The 10,963-nt window shown below is 41.5% G+C and overlaps 1 long non-coding RNA gene across 1 annotated transcript; it reads right to left on the reverse strand.

Moving 5' to 3' along the window:
- Positions 1 to 3,779: 3,779 nt before the first annotated feature.
- On the reverse strand, positions 3,780 to 8,136 carry LOC125960733 (uncharacterized). The gene is made up of 3 exons (XR_007470712.1): positions 8,051 to 8,136; positions 7,414 to 7,503; positions 3,780 to 4,085 (listed from the first exon to the last, which is right to left on the reverse strand). It is a non-coding gene; the product is annotated as an uncharacterized LOC125960733 (long non-coding RNA).
- Between the last annotated feature and the right edge of the window lie 2,827 nt (positions 8,137 to 10,963).

Raw genomic sequence — 10,963 nt, forward strand, 5'->3', positions numbered from 1 at the left:
GTGCAGCTGCTAGGAAAAACAGTATGGAGGGTCCTCACAAAACTAAAAATAGAGTTGCCATATGATCCAGCAATCTCACTCCTGGGCACATATCCAGACAAAACTATAATTCAAAAAGATACATGCACGCCTACGTTCATAGTAGCACTATTTACAATAGCCAAGACTTGGAAGCAACTTAAATGTCCATCGACAGATGAACGGATAAAGAAGATGTGTCATATATATACAATGGAATATTACTCGGGCATAGAAAGAATAAAATAATGCCACTTGTAGCAACATGGATGGACCTAGAGATTATCATACTAAGTGAAGTAAGTCAAAAAGAGAAAGACAAACACCATATGACATCACTTACACGTGGAATCTAAAACATGACACAAATGAACTTACCTATGAAACAGACTCACAGATATAGAGGATAGACTTGTGGTTTCTAAGGGGGTGAGGGAGGGAAGGGTTAGGTGTTCGAGATTAGTAGTTACAAACTATTATATAGAGAATGGATAAACAACAAGGTCCTACTGTGTAACACAGGGAACTATATTCAATATCCTGTGATAAATCATAATGGAAAAGAATATGAAAAGGAATATATATGTATAACTGAATCACTTTGCTGTACAGCAGAAATTAACACAACTTTGTAAATCAACTGTACTTCAATAAAGTGAAAAAATAAAAATCCCACCAGTCATCTAGTACTACGGAGACCATCAGCAAGGAGTCCCCACAAGCACAACAGGCTGTACATGAAGGCAGGGCCCTTCCTCGACTCCTTGGTTGAGGACACCGTCAAGGGCCAGGTGTCGGCCAGCCAGGAGCTCAAGTAACGGGCCTCGATCTGGCCAGGAAATATGAATGGAACCTGTCCCAGGCCGAAAGAATGCCGTCCTTTGGGCCGGCCAGCACCAGCCCTATCATTTTCCGCGACATCAGCAAGGGTGCGCAGAGCCTCAAGGAGAACAGTGCCACCTGGCGGCCGCCCTCCCGGAGCCACCGAGCAGGAGCGCTGCGCCTGTAGCACAGGCGGGGCCCTGCGCCTCGACGTGACGTGACGCTGCGCGGATCCATCCTGAGCGTCTCCACGCCAGGGCGCTACCTCTACGCCACGCCGGCCACCAGCCCTGACCCAAGCGCCCATCTCCTTGTGGAGGTCTGTGTCTGCACCGAGGGCCGGGTGGCCTCTACCAGGTCCTGAACAGGTAGCGGAGCCATGTCTTAGAGGAGGCTCCGGTGGCCGGCACCCCCATATTTGTCGTGAAGTCCCAACCGCGAGGCCTTTGGCTTTGCTTTCCAGCTGAGTTCCACACCGGCCGCCAGGCCCTGGGCGTGTCTGACCGCCGCCGACCCTGCCCGCCGACCCCTTCCACCACACCGGCAACCCCAGCCAGGTCACGCGGAGACACGTAAGCACAAAGGCCTGAAGGAAGGCGTCCCAGCCCCAGACAACTTACAGGACAGATTATAGGCGGCCTCGCAGCCCTTCTTCCCAGGCGGGACTCGGCGCAGCACCTGCGTCTAGCTGGCAATCGACCGCAGCCACGAGCCCTCGCGTCCTCCTGGCGACGTCTCGCGAGACTGTCCGGAGCCCAGATGCCCCGCCTGACAGGGCTCTGAGGCCGACTGCGTGTCATCTCTCCAGGTGAACACTTGATACCGTTTCTTTATCTATTTCAAGATTTCAGAGCAACAGAAATGTCCTCGCAGCAGGTACTTATTGGCTGGTGGAAGTGGCTTTGGGGGTGAGACCCAACACTTTTTCATTTCTTCAGGGGGAAACTGAAATGTCCCCCCCAAACATTTAAGATTAACGCATTAAGAGGTTTATGTGGGTACAATTTTTTTTTTTTTTTTGCTCAGTCATTCACAGCTGGCTAGAATCAGGCTCTATCTATTGTTTCTGTCTCTTCACGCTATTTGCAGTTATCTCCTACTCGAACTTCTTCCGAGTTGGTCAATAACACTTTTATTCTATAATAAAAAAGCAGCCCTCCTATAAAATACCTCATCTAGCTATCACTCCATTAGACAAAATACTTTCCAAAGAAAAAAGAGATAGGAAAAGGACTTCCTCACTTCCTCTGTCCACCAGAGTTCTGTCCAATCACAGGAATGAAACTGCTTTCATTAATGTATGCCATGAGTCATCTTCTAATTAACAAAACCAGTAGATTCTTTCCACCCAGGCTACCAGGAGTCTTTGGGAATGTGGCTTTTTTTGACCACACCCCTCCAATTAACACTATCTGCCCCCTCCGAGTGTGATGGTAATGCTCTCTCTTGCCTCGTAAATACTATCCTCTGCTGCCATTCCAACGTATACCAAATTGTGATGATTGAAGCTGAGGTTCAGAATGTTTTGAAAAGTTTAAATAAGAAATCTATCATAGATAATAAACTCTTCTTCCAGAATGGTGCCATGAAATCATGACCTTTTGACCAAGGCAGATAGTTACTCTCCATCTGTGAGAACATCAACAATTATATGTCCAGCATCACTCTCTCCTTCTTCAAGTCATGCAACCTCTCCTTTCCTCCTGATGACTGCCTGTCTCCCATTCTGGAGTTAGTGGTTGGGTGGGCAATCAAAGGGTCACATTTACCCTGTCACACTACAGGATTGGAAATGTGTATTAGTTTGCTAGGGCGTTCAAGAGAAAGTACCAAAGACTGGATGGCTTAAACAATAAAAATTTACTTTTTCACAGTTCCAAAGGCTAGAAGTCCAGGATCAAGGTGTCAGTAGGGTTGATATCTTTCGAGGCCTCACTGTCTGGCTTGTAGACGGCCATCTGCTCCCTGTACCTTCACATAGTCTTCCCCTCTGTACACATCTGTGTCTAAATTTCCTCTTCTTATAAGAACATCAGTCATATTGGATTAGGGCCTGCCCTAATGACCTCATTTTAACTTAATTACATCCTTAAAGAACATATTCCAAGAAATACAGTCACATTCTGAGTTACTAGGGGTTAGAAATTCAAAATACGTATTTGGGGGAGAATACAATTTGGCCCATACCTGGGTGAACCAAAGCTGGCCAATCAGTATATCCCATGCCCCTAAATAGAGAGGTTGGTCCCATTTGGGGATATTTTCAGGCAAGATTATGCAGTGTCTTTTTGAGGATTGATAAATATGTGGAAAAAGGAAGGTCATATCCTACTTTCTGAGATCCACAGTTCCAGTAATGATATAGGTTTGGAGCTTACCTATAAGCTTACAAAGCTTCTTTTTTTTAGCCACGTAGAGAAAAACTGTCAAGGATCAACATGAGGAAAAAAGACGTGAGAGATAGGAGGAGAAAGAATTCTGATATTATTTGACCACACATATCCAGCATGTCTAAACTAGGGAACTTCTATAATTTTTACCTGAGGCCATATGTTTTTCTTTTACTAACTAATGTCACTTCCAATTGAAAAAAGCCAAACAAACTGTACCTTGGAAAAATAGATACATTTGGCAAAGTAAGGTAGACTGCCTGTTGTGTTGCTGTAAATACAAGTCAATCATAGGTTACCAAACATTGCTAACAGTCATTGCCCCTACTGAAACGAATCTAAGAAGTGTTGCAGATCAAGTGATCACTACCCTCCAGAATTTTTCCCTGTATGGAACTTCTTGGTAAAGGGAGGCCATGGCAAGTCCTTGGTAATAACTTGAGAACAACTTCAGTTCCTCAACCAACTTTTTATTGGACTCCACCAACATACCCATTAATATGCAAGACAAGAAGAGCATGAAATTTCTCAAAGGAGAAATTTCTCAACGTTTCTTGCAGTATTAATGCAAAATAAGGCAAGGTGTCATTTTTCCACTATGAAATTTGTGAAAATGTGTCACAATCCGAGTGCTGATCTCATGAAGTATTTTCTAGCTCTCTTCCTTTTTTGTACATGGTAGATTTGTATTTCCTGGGCAACTTATGACTGGGTGAAGCCATATGACTAGTTATGGCTAATGGGGATGTGAACGTAAGTGCTGCTTTTCACTTCCGGCTTAGAATATTCCATTTCTGATGTAAAGTCCTCCAGATCTCTCCTGGGTAGGATTCCAGAGCAGAGTGCCCATCGAGCCTGAAAAAGATAAATAGTTTGAGCAAGACATAAACCTAAGTTACTGTAAGTCACTAAGGTTTGGGGATTGTTTGCTACTATGGATAATATAGCCTGTCCTGACTGAAACAAAATGTAAAACATGACAACACCCTATTTTGACGAAGCAGATTAAAATTGCATATTTATATATTGTTAGTGGCAAGTAAATTGGGGTAAATTTTTGAAGTATACATTGGCAGGATATCCTATGAGATCATTAAATTTTTAATCTTTCTTCTGGTAATATATCCTAATATAAAAAGGACAAAGGGAGAAAAGAAGTATTAGCACTGATAACAGAAGTTTTATTTTCTAGAAAATTTAGGGCCAAATTAGTTTTCATAAAGTTCCAGTGTATTATAAGTTAAAAGTGCCTAAGCTGAGCTCAGGCCCTGTACTAGTCAGGGTTCTCCAGAGAAATAGAACCAATAGGCCATATATGGATATTTATTTAGGAATTTATTATAGATTTATTATCAGAATTGGCTTATGTGGTTTTCGAGGCCAAGAAATAGGACAATCTGCTGTCTGCAAGTGGAGAACCAGGAAAGCTGGTGGTATAATTCAGTCCAAAGTCTTGAGAATCCTAGGGGTGATGGTGTTAAGTCCAAGTCTGAGCACAAAAGATGGATATCTCAGCTCAAGTAGAGGGTGTGAATTCACCCTTCCTCCACCTTTTTCTCCCATATAAGTGCTCAACAGTTTGGATAATATCCACACACATTGGTGAAAGTGATTTTCTTTACTCAGTTTACTGATTCAAAAGCTACTTTCTTCCAAAGATACCCTCACAGTCACACCCAGAAATAATATTTTACCAACTCTCAAGGAATCTCTTAGCCCAGTTGAGCTGACACATCAAATCTTCCCCTTATAAGCTAATTTTTCAAAGAAATTAAAGTCCATACTTATTCCTCTACAATTACTGCTGAATCCTGGCAGAAGCATCTCACTCAGACACCTGGGTGGGTTTCAAGTTTCTTCAGCAGCTGTGGCCTGGGATTTTTAATTACTGGAATGCTGGTGGTCTCTCATTAATGTTGATAAGCCCAAAGAGTTAGATGATCACACAAGATAATCAAGGCATGCACCTGTTAACAGTTTAATTTGTTTCTTAAATTGGCCTCTTTATTTTATGTAGGTCTCTCACCATTTGTAGGTTTTCGGTGACTATTTTTCATTTTCTTGACCTCTCAGTTTCTCTCTCAGGCCTGGCCATTTGTTTCATTTGTTTTTCAAATCGTACTCTTTAGATCTCTGGAGTAACCACATGAAGTCAGTGAGTTTTTTATGTTCCAAAGGTACCTTCCCCACCCTAGAGTGGATAATCTCACCAAAACAGTAACAAACCCTGGCCTGGATTTAATCTTTTGCCTGGTTTACATTTAATATGGTTCAGTTTGTCTGTCTTCCCTTAAAGTCTCCATCTATTCATTTTTTGAACATGTTCCCTAAGGACACAGGACTCTTCATGCTGACTATCCACCAGTAATAGCTTTGTCACCTCAAAACCCATCCAGCAGTTCTTTGAAGTGTTTACATTGCTCTTCCTTTCTCAAATCTGCTCAGATTTCAGTAACCATTTGGTGTAGCTCCCCAATCTTCAAGGGGCGGTTCTCTGCTTGCCCTTTCCATAAGTATGATTGGAGTGAAAGGTAAGTAAATGGATTCCAACACCATTCTTGACTGGAAGTTGGGAATTAAGACAAGTGACATTAGTCATGCAGCCCAGCTCCAAATCTGCTTAAACTTCTAGTTGTCCTTACTCCTTCATTGAAGAACTAATCCACATTAGAGTGGGATCTTCAATCACATATCAAAAGAAGTGAGAGGTTTTAAAATTTACAGTTTGAGCCTTGGGACATTTCATTAGATTAACAGATGGTATGCAACATATTGGGAAATACAGGAGCTAAAAATGGGATTAGCAAGGCTATACTCTCAGGGATCATTTCTATAGCTCATTACTAGAGAAGTTTCCCTGAACATGTAGAGCACTGATAATAAACCAGTGATCTAGTAAGTTAAAAAAAAAAAAGGCGGGGGGATAAAACTCCCTTAATAATGGGAGTTTTGTGTTTTGTTGTAGAGGAGCTCTATTTGTCTGCAAGACCCAGAGCCTTTAGACTTTAAAATAATAGAACAATTTACTAGAATAGCTTTGAAGTTCTGGAATTTACTAGAATAGCTTTGAAGTTCTGGAGGCCAGAAATCCAAAATCAAAGCACCAGCAATGTTCTCTTTTTTTTTTTTTAATTATTATTTATTTATTTGGTTGCGCTGGGTCTTAGTTGCAGCATGCAAACTCTTAGTTGAGGGATGCACGTGGGATCTAGTTCCCTGACCTCGGATCGAATCCGGCTGGGCCCCCTTCTTTGGGAGCGTGAAGTCTTAACCACTGGGCCACCAGGGAAGTCCCCACCAGCCATGTTCTCTTAAGGCCTCTCTTTTTTGGCTTTCAGATGGCCATCTTCTCCCTGTTTCCTCCCGTGGCCTCTTCTCTGTGCATAGCCATCCCTGGTGTCTCTTTATGTTCTTATAAGGACACCAGTTATAATGGAATAGGGCACCATCTTTAGGACCTCACTTAACTTTAATTACCTTTTTTTAAAGCCCTGTCTCCAGATACAGTCACATTAGGGGTTAAGGTTGGACACATGAATTTGTTGTGGGGGAAGGGGGCACAGTTCAGTCCATAACACCAGGTACATGGTGTACTTCAATAATGTAAACAAAGAGACTGAATTCACTGTATGAGTTTAAGATATCCCAAACCTTCCAAGAAAAAATGTGATAGTGGGAGTGGGCATGAAGGTAGAGATGGGAGGCAGATGGGGGAGAGTAAGAGGAAGGAGGTGAGAGAGAAAGAAATGTGGGGAAGGAGGAGAGAGGGGAGAGAAAGGGAAAGATGGAGAGAGGGGGTAAAGAGAGGAGAGGAAGAGAAGGAGGGAAAGAGGAAAAGGGAGAGAAAGAATAAATGGGACTCCACAAGAAGCAAATGTATGGTTTAATGGTTACATAATTGAACTCTGGAGGGTGACTGCCTAGGCTTATGTCTCAGTTCTGTCACTTAAGAGCTATGTGACCATGGGGAAATCACTAAATCGTTCCATGCCTTAGTTTCTTAACCTCTCAAATGAAGTAAAGAATATACCTACCTCATATTATAATTTATAGAATCAAATGAGCTAATACATGTACAGACTGGCATATGTTTAAGCAAGTGCTATGTAAACATCTACTATTATCAGTCAAGTTTAAGACTTCCACCTGAGATCCGACGTATAAACAAGAAATGAGGACCTACCTGCCTCTGTGAAGATCCAGTGACAGTGTGCAGCTTGGGGAATAGCCCATTCCCTTTTTTCACTCCCATGCTTGCCTCTCCTGCTTGGGCCTAGGTTTGAATAATCACAGCCAGCTCTGAATATAGAACTAGACAGATTGCTCCACTGAGCTGTGCTGAGGTGGCTGGGATGTACACTGTAGTTCTCATGTGATTTTATTTATGCCTGATATTTCCCAGCATAAACCTAATTTCCCATCTAGGAAATGCTCATATCCTGCCTTTCCATGATAAGGCTAAGTGAGAAATCTGTAGTTCTCAAATGTAATTTTTTCTACATGGGTTATCTTGCTAAGTTTTTTGCATTGAAACAACCAAAACAAAGCAACACCTCAGCAAAGACCTTTTTTTCCCCCTCCAGTTCACTGTGATACAGGTTGATAGAGCACACCAACCCTGAATATTATCCTTTCTGAAATGTGAGGCTGTCGGTGTTTTGCTCATTTCCTACATGGGCACTTCCAGAGGCTACAACACCATGCAGTAACTGGGAGCTGGAAAACCACAGGTAACGTTCACTCTGTGTGTTTATTAAAAGGTGTTAACAAGTAATTGCATGGCATCAGCCACTTAGACACATCTGAAATGGTATTTTTACCCTAAGTCTGAGGTATGTTTCCTTGGCATAGATTTTTATAGCTTTTAAAAAGAATATGGTTCTATAGTAGATGCCAAATGTGTGGCTTCATCCAGTGCAATTCAGATGGCGGACAAGATGTGGTTCAGCAGTTATGGGGGTTGCAGTGAGTCAGCTATGGAGACAAACGTTTCCATGGTGACCTTCCCCATTCATTCAGTGTGAGGCCTCCTTACACCCATGAGGATTAATGACATGGCATTAACACAGATAATCATAATGAAGAGAGCTCTCTGACAGTGGGGCAACCCAACCCTGAATTTGTGAGGAAATAGGATGGAGGAATTTAGCCAATGTGTAGAGGAAGAAAATATTGAACTACAGGGAAAGGAAATCCATTTCTTTTTCTTTTATAGAATAGTTTTCCTGCCAGAATGGACCCTGCTGCTGACAGACTTCTATAGTCTCCCCTCTGAGAATTCTCTTACTACTATGACAAAGTGAGGGTGGAAATAAGTAACCCAAAGAAGTGATTCACTAAAGGTCAAAAGACACAGGATAAGAGAATATAGAAGGGGCATAGGCTTAAACTCTACTCATCCTGGTTTGTTTGTTTGTTTAAATACTTTAAAATGTTCTTTAGGAGGTCCTTTTTGGAAAAGTCTTTTTCCTGAAAGACTTACCTTTTTCTATAGCTTCATGGCAAAATTTTTGTTCCTTTCAGGGGAAAAGTGCTTTTCACATTGTGCTAATAGCAGCAGTTTACTTCTGTGTTCACAGATGTAGGACATTGTACAAACAGAGAATGTGAAACGTTAGGAGTCTACTCTCTAACTCAGATGCCAGCCTGGGTGAAATTATAGACACAAAGAGAGATTATGCTTTCTCAGCGCAGGATGCAGATTTTACAGGCTCCCAGAGGATCGGGCCTTGGGATTTAGCTAGTTGTTTGCATGGTTATCTCATTTATTAAATTTTAAGATTCCATAGAGCAGAAACTTCATCTTATTCATCTTCGGCATTATCAGCTCCCCTCCCACTGCACGCACACATGCAAATATACACAAGTACATGTGCACACGCAAACATTAATCTAGCATTGTTCTTTACACACCACACACCATGTTACTACGTATTTATGAAATGAGTGCATTTGATCAGCAACATAAAACCTCAGGTGAGGCAGTTAAGCGCTTTGTATGTGAAGTTTTAGAAATCCATAGAGCTAAATTATAACAGTTTTTAAAACTATGTAGCACTGTTTTGCTTTTTTGAATGTTTACACAAGTAGATTTGACACAAATACAATAAAGCCTGAGAGGCAGTAAATGAAAAACATGTGTGAAGAAAATCAAGAGGCTCTGAAGGCAGCTGGACTATTCAGATTGATGAAATGACATGTGCAGAGTGCTGACGGCTGGACCTACTGTGGCATTTCTTAGTCTAGCAAACGTTTATTGAGAACCTACTCTAATAGCCATTTGCTCTGTGCCAAGCACTATTCTAAGTGCTTTATGCATATTAACTTATTTAATCTTCCCCAAGAGGTAAACACTATTACTAAAATACCTATTTTTCATGCAAGTAAACTGAAATACAAGTAATTTAAGTAACTTGCCAAAATTCACACAGATAGTAGAGCTGGAGTCATAAATTGAACCAAGCAGCCAGGCTCCAGATCACAAGCTCTTAACCGCTATGTGTTACTGCTGATCCTTGGGCTGGGAACTCAGAATAAAGCCATCATCAGGAGGTACATACGTTTTCTTTGTTTTCATAAAGCTTAGAGTTTTGAAGGAGAGACATGCTGAAAACAACCAATTACAATCACAAGTGACAAGTGCTATATGAGAGCCAAGGAAGAACTGTAGAGACAGGGCAATATAAATCATCATAACCTAAGGATTATGAGGTTTCTCATAATGAGGAGAAGATCGAGATAGTAAACGAGGCGAGTGCCATTTCTGTACTGACCTTGTTTCCTGACGGTCATTGGTGATGAGATATGAATGGCTGAGCCAGAGGTGTTGAGTCATATTCAGGAGGGAATCTTTCCAAGTGATTCCTAAGGTCAGCTGATGATCTTTGAGAGACACACCTCTGGTAAGTGTGTCACAGGACAGAAAGATAGCATCTGACTAGATAGGGACCATCATACCAGGTAAAATGTGTCAGCAGAGACTATTGGGAGGGACAGTATTGCCACAAAGCTAGAAGTGTAGATGTGGACCTTCTAGAAAACAGCACAGTAATAATACTGAGAAGCTCTGCTAGGGTAAGAGAATGCCATAGATGTGAGAAAATTTGGGGGAGCCAGGCGCCTTCTAGAGGAAGTCCCTCTAAAAGTCAATCTAAATCTTAATGATCATTACACATTTTTATTCATCACCATAAAAGTTAGTACATATTGAACAGTTTCTATTTATCCAGCTTTATGCTAACACTAGGGGGAAAGTATCATTATTACAATTGTTGTCGTCGTCATCATCGTTGTTTATCCTGATCAAAGTTACAACATAGTAGAGCTGAAGCTTTGACCCATTGTCATCGCACAACCCCCAGAAGTTGTTTATCCCTTAAGGTTGCTGATTGCCACCCTTTTGACTCTGAAGTTTGATAGTCAAATCTATGGGGACACATTGAAAAAAATAAGTTTTTTCTTTCTCACTTCAAAGTTTTTATAAATTTCAAGTATTGGTTGATTAGCTTCTTTCATACAACACTAATTACAGCAAAATATGTAGGGACAGGGCAAAGTGGAGGTCAGAAGAAGCCCTAAAACTGGGGAGAAATGTATTTTAAAACATCAGGGAAATGAATAAACAAAGAATCAAGAAGACAGACATAAGTATTGGAAGTCAGAGCAAGTCAGGAGTTTTAGAGGCCCCAGCAAACAGCTTCTAGATGATCCGCAGAAATAGAAGGGGTAAAAGC

The sequence above is a fragment of the Orcinus orca genome, chromosome 12 (genome assembly GCF_937001465.1).
Source record: "Orcinus orca chromosome 12, mOrcOrc1.1, whole genome shotgun sequence".
In the NCBI taxonomy this organism is placed as follows: Eukaryota; Metazoa; Chordata; class Mammalia; order Artiodactyla; family Delphinidae; genus Orcinus; species Orcinus orca.